Source organism: Eptatretus burgeri, chromosome 14 (genome assembly GCF_056783735.1).
Source record: "Eptatretus burgeri isolate ZD-2024b chromosome 14, Ebu_testis_v1, whole genome shotgun sequence".
Classification (NCBI taxonomy): domain Eukaryota; kingdom Metazoa; phylum Chordata; class Myxini; order Myxiniformes; family Myxinidae; genus Eptatretus; species Eptatretus burgeri.
This window is the reverse complement of record NC_140974.1, coordinates 46,227,137-46,235,584: the sequence shown is the minus strand read 5'-3', so window position 1 is coordinate 46,235,584 and position 8,448 is coordinate 46,227,137. Positions and strand designations below refer to the sequence as shown.

At 45.1% G+C, this 8,448-nt stretch overlaps 2 protein-coding genes across 3 annotated transcripts in view; one reads left to right on the top strand and one right to left on the bottom strand.

Annotated features, from left to right (window-relative positions):
- LOC147013089 (von Willebrand factor A domain-containing protein 7-like) overlaps positions 1-8,448 on the bottom strand; it is an 81,475-nt gene that overhangs the window by 70,056 nt on the left and 2,971 nt on the right. Inside the window, exon 1 of one of the 2 annotated variants that reach the window (XM_085854656.1) lies at positions 1,247-1,493. The exons of the other annotated variant lie outside the window; for it this stretch is intronic. The gene's annotated coding sequence lies outside the window, so the exon portion shown is untranslated. Of the gene's footprint in view, positions 1-1,246; positions 1,494-8,448 lie in introns of those variants that run through there. 2 annotated transcript variants of the gene reach the window in all.
- Positions 1,743-8,448, top strand: part of LOC147013088 (uncharacterized) — a 121,757-nt gene continuing 115,051 nt past the window's right edge. Inside the window, exon 1 of the mRNA XM_085855730.1 lies at positions 1,743-1,984. The gene's annotated coding sequence lies outside the window, so the exon portion shown is untranslated. The remainder of the gene's footprint in view (positions 1,985-8,448) is intronic.

The following is an 8,448-nucleotide window of genomic DNA, read 5'->3' as shown; positions in this document are numbered from 1 at the left end:
AGTTCCGCTTGACTGCACCCGAACCGGAGTTGGTAGTCGGTAGTTGGAACTCCACCGCAGTCGGTAGAGTGACCCAGTTCGAGCAAGACGTGCCGAGGGTGTGGTTCCCCGGTAGACGACACCGCGTGTTTAATTCGGACCGAAATATTAAGAAAAATAAAATTCGGACCGCAAGTAATCCCGTCTTGATTTTCGTGTCAGTCCCGTTATGTACGAATCATCATCTCTCGTCGGACGCAAATAAGGCTAGCATTAGAAAATCTTGCCGTCTTGCAAACTTCCCCGATTGATGGATATAATAAGCACTTGCAAGCGTGTCAGCACATTTCCATTTGCCGTCGAGCGCAGCGTTTGTCTTCGTGTCCGTGTCTTTGCGAGAGCCGTAACGTACGAATCCAGCGCGAGGACGCCGAGCCGAACGAGGTGACTTGCATTTGTCTGATATATAATTCTTCATTTTAACCGACAGTAGAATTTTTTTGGTGCTTCGTGAGGATCCGAGAGGTAAGAATTATATTTTTCTTTTCATGTTTAAAGTGATTATTTTCAAAAGTTCGAAAGAAATAGATTCGATTTTAACGTTATTTTTCGCTTACAAGTTTTGGCTTTCTTTGCTACTGAACTCGTCTGTGTATTCTTCGTAATTTATAACATCGGACTCTGTCAAAATGTTTTTTTTCTTTTTCCTGTCACATATTGAGCCCGCTTAAAAAGGCAGAGTAAAAATGATGTTTGTTATCCCAAAATATAATATTTACATTGTTTTTTTCATCTCATTCCGTACGTAACGCTGACGCCAAGCTCGAAATTCGAACGTGTATTTACAGTGTTGTATATATTCAGTGGTAACTTTAAAACCAGACGTGCTGCAGATCTAAAAATTTAGATTTATCTATTTGAATACATGCAGATTAACACAATGGGTTGCATTTCATGTTTCCCTAAACTTTTTTTTTTGCCCTTTGTGTAACAGTATGTGTCCCCACTTTTTGAGCCATGCACTTAAACGAAAGACTTGGCCATCATTCACTCAGGGGCAAAGGATAAAACAAGGACTTGAAAATAAAATAAAACTAATAAAAGTTTTCACACTATATAATGAATGGAGAAAAGGAAAGCAGTCTTTCCTTCTCTCCCTCACCTCACACAAATATACAGGAGAACGAGGAGGAAAAAGAATGGGAGGATGGGCAGTGGCGATGTGAAGCAATGGGGACATGCAGCCGCATCCATGAGTTGCCCGGACCTAAGTCGGCGAGTCCTCTCTGGCATCCCAGATATGTGAGCTAGATGTGGCGTCCTCTGCCTCAGATTCTTCCTCCTCAGGTCCCCGTCGATGAGGTGCCACTGTTCACCCTCCTCATCCTTCATGGTTGACAGGATCGAGAGGGCAGGATGATGCTCGTGGAAGGAGCGAGTGTTCTTTTTCCACAGGAGCTCGACACCAATTGCTCGTGAAACTCAGTCTTCTGCTCAAGCGAGCTTGTCCCGTTCGTTTTACCTTTCGGCTTCCTTCAGCCTTCTGCGTCTGCCATCTATTTTGCTTTCTGAGCCTTCTGCTCAGGAGCGATTTTCGGCCCTACTCACACAAGCTCATCATGAGTGCTTCTCTTGCCTCTGCCTCTTCGTCGCATCAGCTTTATTCCTCTCCTCCCACAAGCATTCTCCCCCTCCCATTGGTCCGCAGTCGTTGGGGGTGGGTGCATGACGTCACTTGTGGAAATTTCCATGCCATTCTGAGGAGAGTTCAAACATAGCCCCCGCCCCACCCTTTTGCGTGCAAAGCAATAACTCGCACTGTACCACGCTCGTGAGAAGTGTCACACCTCGCAGGCCACGACAATCACCAAGCGGCAAGCATGAGACGCGACACGAAAATGCATGCGAGAGCACCCAAAAGGTTATTAAGCAATGCGTGGATGGAGGGAACAAGGAAAGGAAGCCAGCAAGACCGAGGGATGACCGAACGGCCGCGGGATTGAAGGTAAGACCGATGGGGTGCAGGGAGGGACTGTTGAAAGGATGTTTGATGGAGGGAGATTATTGGTGGACCGTTGAAATGGGGGGAATGGAGGGATGATTGAAAATAACAGAGGGATTGAACAGAAGGATGGTGTGAAGGAATAAAGATTTAAAATAACTGAGGGGGAGGGGGGAGACATTACACTGGACAAATACAGCGGAACGAACGAACGCATTCCCCCTAAAAAAGCCCTTTGCTTAGGGACCAAGGACTATCTATACAAAGACGAATAAATCGAGAAAGAGCAATCAGAAATTGCAGACCCTCTCCAGAACTTCTTTTGTGAGGTGTTTGTGTTCTGGTGTGTTCCGTTAATAAACAAGGACAAATGTGTCCACGAGCTGCGTCCTAAAGATTTTGTCGGCTAAAAAAAAAAAATAAAAAATAAAAAACAACAACAACAACTTCCGATATTTCGTCACGTGCTTTGATTAAGCCAATAGTGAAACGCGTCATAATGTATTTACGAAATAATGTATTTACGAAACAACTACACATTAAATGGAATAATCTTTAAATAGTAACGTGAACTTTTCGAAACTTTAAAGCAAATGTCCGAATATATTTAAAAGTTCATGAGAGACGCTCTCAAAAGGCACCCACAATGCGAGGATGTGTCCAGGTGTTTAGTATTTAAGGAGATCGGGATCCTGTATATAAGAAGAGCCACGTGCTGCGCCCTAAAGGTTTTGACGACGACGACGACGACGACGACGACGACGACGACGACGACGACGACGACGACGACGACGACGACGACGACGACGACGACGACGACGACGACGACGACGACCTCTCGGTTATTTCCGTCACGAAACGGCGGAGACCGAAGCGAAAGCGATTCATTCGCTTCGCGAGACGCGGCTAATAAGAAGCATAATTAATAACTAGAAATGCCACCTCATAACTGCTGGCAGTGATAACGCGGGGCACCAAGACGCCCTGCTTTGATTGGACACCTGATCCTGACCGATAACGTTTTTTAAAATTATTATTCAATTGAATTTAGAATGGGATTAAGATATATTAAATTAAAATCAAACAGAAGACCAAATAGGTACAGTCCTGTATTAGAGTAATCAGAAGGACCCCGAGCAAGATAAAAGCAAAGATGAAGCCATCAGGAGGAACCGAGAGAGGATTCACATTTCAGCTGTTACTTCAGGCCCCCCCTAACAAACGGACGCCAACGTTGTCAGACGAAATGAAAACCCGTCATTCTTGTGACAAAAACAGCTAAAATTGATGAAAAAGCGGCCAAAATTGAAACCAACACAGTAATTACGGTCGCAATAGCAGATATAATGGAAACCAACACGTTTATTCTACACGCAAGAACGGTCGTGACGGACACAAGAACGGTCAATCCCGAAATAGAACGGTGGGGAATGGAAGCAACATCGGTTATTTCCGTCACGAAACGGCGGAGACCGAAGCGAAAGCGATTCATTCCGGTTACCATAACGTGGAAAACATGGCGGCTTGAAAAGTTCTTGAAGTCATGGCAAGTTAACTTTAACATAGTCTGCCTTGAATATATCATGTCTGTTAATGAAAACCCGTTTGTGGTACAGGATATTATACAAGCAGCGATACATGCGTCCTCTTGACTTAATGTGTGGCTGACATTTCGTGTAATTCGTGCCCCCGTGCTGCAGCGATCAGTGACGATTGATCGTTTATATTTGCAAGAGGTAAAATTTGATAGTAATAATAAATTGCAAATTCCAATAAAATAACAAAGTTAATACGAAGTAAAAACTGTAAAAAGATCCCATACACGATCCCCTATGTTGAACTGGGCATACACAACTAGCGATCCTACACTCGGGGGCTCGAAATACAAGCAAACCAAACATTATCATCACAACAAAATTAGGTTTAATAAATTGTTAAATCTACATCAGGTACTACCCACTATATATTATCTATATTACATTTATGTTTGAGGCACAAGCACTAAAAATTTACATCCCGTAACAGGTCATTCTACTGCATCGCACTACAGTAACCGGAATGGACCGCTTTTGTTTCGCTCTCGGACGTTTCACGACGGAAATAACCAATCTTGCTTCCGTTCCCCACCAATCTATTTCGGGATTGACCATTGTTGTGTCCGTCACGACCGTTCTTGCGTGTAGAATAAACGTGTTGGTTTCCATTCCATCATTCCATTCCATCATTCCGACATTGGCGTCCGTTTGTTAGGGGGGCCTGTACTTCACTACCCTCAAACACAGCCAAGTGAGCCTCTAAAAAAAAAAACTAGAATGGGCACTCGGTTGAGCGCATACCTTCGCCTCCGCTACTTTTTTGTTCTTGGCATGAGATTGGGGGGAACATAACAGTGAACATTTTGGTGTTTGTTTCATGCAAATCGGTTTTGATTTGACAGTGTTATGACAAAAACCACATATTTTGAAAGGTCGTGACCCCACTGACCTTTGACCCCCCAACCGCTAACAAGGGTAATGACGTAATTGTGTGATGTCGCCCATCACAAGATTGGGCAATGAATTCTGAACATTTTGGCATCGGTTGCATGCCAATTAGATCAAAATTGACCGCGCTATGGTAAAAATACGAATTTGACCTTTCCGTGACCTTGACCTTGACCTTTTACCCGGTCGCTCCCAAAATCTTATCAAATGTTCCTTGGATAATAACCCATCATCCCACCAAATTTCAAGCGATTTGGTTTCATACTTTCTGAGTTATGCGAATAACAAACAAACACACACACATATTCACAAATAAATAAATAAATAAATACACAGCGACCAATACATAACCTTTCGCAGAATGCGAAGGTAATGAAAGAAAAAAACAGTCTAAAAGAACCCAGATCAAAAAAATTAAATAATTCCAGCTGCCAGACCATGTGTCCGATCTGGAATAAATTTAAAACTTGTATTTGTCATCACGACTAGATCATAATTCTGAAGTTTCATGTCGATTGATTAAGCAGTTCAGGAGAAAACATTATTCAATATGACTGCCAAACCATGTGATCTAGAAATTATTCCTTAACAAAAGTTGTGCACCCAAAGCTTGAGGGACATTTCTGTGAAGTTTCCACTCGATCTGTCCAGCCGTTCTGGTGAAAAGACTCTTTTAAAAAAACCAATATGGCTGCCGAATTACGTGACCAATGACGTCATCAAATTTTTTTTTTCTGTGGACCATTTTATCCCAAGATGACCCTCAAAAATGTATGTACTGATCAGATGTAGCACTCCACATGTGCAATTATGACGTAATTAGGAAGGCACCTAAGACATCATTAAAAAAAAAAATCACACTTATTCCCCACGAGGAGTACTTACTATGTGTCAAGTTTCAATTTTTTCCTTGGTGTGGTTTCAGAGATACAAAGGTACAATTTTTTTCCCGTTTTTCCAACATGGCTGCTACACCACGTGACCGATGACGTCATAACTATTATTAATACATTCGACACGAGTCGTCGCATCGATGGTGAAAATTTCGTCTCGATCCATTAAGCGGTTTTGGAGTAAAACGTGAAAGTTCTGTGCAGACAAACAAACAAAGCAACACCCAAATGTAATACCCTCTCCTTCGGCGAGGGTAATCATCGATCTTCAGGTTACCTACTTGTCCACATGTGCCACCTGGAGTAAGTTTTCCAAAACTCTAACAATATATATATATATATATATATATATATATATATATATATGTATGTATATATATATGTATGTATATATGTATATATATATATATATGTATATATATATATATATATATATATATATATATATATATATATTGTTGCGGATTCGCGCCCGCCGGCGTGCTGACGGCCACGTAACTCGAATCGCGGCACGTTGCCCACCGGACGGACAATCCAGTCGTGACCCTCTCGGACTAACGCCGGGAAGCAGTCAGGGGTGGACCTTTCGGTCTCACCACGATCGTGCCAATCGGCCCCCGCGTGGGATAGGGTTGCTCGCCAAATTCGACCTACCTAAGTACCCACACGGAGGGTAGACCGGGCGATCGCACCTCGCCGCAGGTCGACTTCGGACACGGGCCACTTTAAGCGACCCGTTCCGTACTATCGGGATAACCGAGCGGTGTTATTCGTCGGCCTCGACGGTTCGATTAATTATCGGGCGTTTTAGCCCACTACCAACCCTTTATGTGAAGCAAGATGGAGATTCAATGAAAGAAAAGACGAAGCGAAGTGGGAAAACAGTTCAACATGAAGCACATTTATTTCGCGATGAACGGGAAGCACACATATACAATTACACCAAAAGCACATGTAAAAGGAGAAGACAATGCAATATTACACAAAAAGCAAATGCAACAATGCAGATCTATCCGACTACCGAGCACACGGCAGCACTTATACAATTTTACTTCACAGACGGCGCCGACAACACATGTACCCAAAACAAAAGAAAAAGAACCACCCTCAAGGATGAGGCGGGCCTGGGGCCGAGACCGGGTCGGGCCTACCCGTCTGATGATGAGACGCGAAGTGGCGGTGGTGCCTCAACTCCGCGGGCCTCGCGGACAGTGTCTGGTAGGGGGGTGGGAAAGGGGCCCCCTTTGTCGCACTATCTCAGCGCGGGGGGAAACAGGAGGGGGTTGCTGATGCTCGGGGGAAGGAGGATATCACCCTGTCTCGGGTCCCGCGGCGAGCGTCTCCTCCTCGACCTCGGTCGCGTTGCTGGCCTCTCCCTCTGCAGCTCCCGGCACCGACGCGAGCACCCCCTCGTCCGCCTTCGCCGCCGCCACCTCTCCACAGCTCCGTCTACTCGCCCTCTCCGTCTCCTCTCTTGGCTCGTCCCAACTCTTCACTCTTGACTTCTCCCACTTCTTTCCAGCTCCACCGACGACTCTCTTGAACTCCGCACAACTGCCTTTACTGACGAACGCAGCCGTTTATATAAGCCCCGTGGCTTCGCTCTTTCACCCTTGACCCTTTGCCTCCGACCCTTCACCTCTCTAACTGGCTCCCCATTGGACCGAGGAAAAGTGGGCGTGAATGCTTTTTGATCCATGAATTTGCATATAGCGTCCTCACTCCAACGCCCTGGAGGCGGGGCCAAATCGCCCCAGCTCTCCGATAGGACGGAACAGAAGTGGGCGTGAGTCGTTTTTGATCCGTTTTTCTCGGAAAGTCTGTGATGTCTCTGAACACGCTGCTCGGTGCGCGCCCCGCACGAGTCCAGCATCGGCGCCCACAAGTGGCGTGGGAATGACGGTGATGCGATGGTGGCGAGTTGTGACGGTAAAGGTCGTGGCTGTTGTTGTGAAGCGGAGTTGTGGTTGGTGGTTGTTGTTGTGAAGCGGCGTTGTGGTTGGTGGTTGTTGTTGTGAAGCGGCGTTGTGGTTGGTTGTTGTTGTGATGGCTGTTGAGACGTGGTTGGTGGTGGTAGTAATGGCGGCTGGTCCAAAATAAAGATAGTAAAAGAAAAACGGCTATCCTGAAGAGTCGCAGCCCGAGTGAATGACATTTATTCCCTCTAGACAACGGGTTTGGGCCTAACTACACATATACTTACAGAGATATCTCACCTAAGGGACCTGAATGGTGGTTTGTGAATTTCGTCAACCACAACACTATGTTTATAATCACGTATGTATAATGACACTCCATGTACAATTACAACTGTGCATAAATGTGTATGTATAATCATGATTCATATGTGTATATGCCTGGTGTTGGCTTCATGGTTAGGGTGGTGGGCTTGGGATCCTAGGATCCTGAGTTCAAATCCCGTTCAGCTGTTTAATTAATACCGGGTGGGGTTGACTCTGCCTGCCATCCTTCCGAGGTCAACAAAATAAGTGCCAGTATCCTGTGGCGGAGTGGCGACCCGTCCAGGATTGTACCCATTAGTCAAGGAGACTGCTTAGGCAGCACCAACACTCTGCACAAAGTAGTGTGTGTGTGTGTGTGTGTGTGTGTGTGTGTGTGTGTGTGTGTGTGTGTGTGTGTGTGTGTGTGTGTGTGTGTGTGTGTGTGTCGCTGCCACCAGTCGTCATCTCCACTCATGAGCCTCTAAGATGGAACAGAGCCTTTGCTGGTCCTGAAGCTTCCATCTTCACCCCAGCAAGGAACCACAAGCACTTGGTGAAGAATCACTTAAAAATTATCAGATCTGGATTAAAAATTGAATCAATTCTTCCTTGTCACACACCCAACGTGTCCACCATATTTCATCTGACTCCGTCCACAACTTTTTGAGACATCGTGCTCGATATCGTTTTCAGCTCTTTCACTCAATGGTGAAGAATCACTTAAAAAATTGTGGTAGTCGTATCCGGATCCGGATATTCACCAAAATCTAACCAGTTCGTCCTTGTCACACACAAAACCTGCACACAAAATTTCATCCGGATCCATCCACAACTTTTTGAGATATCCTGTACACAAACAGACAAACAGC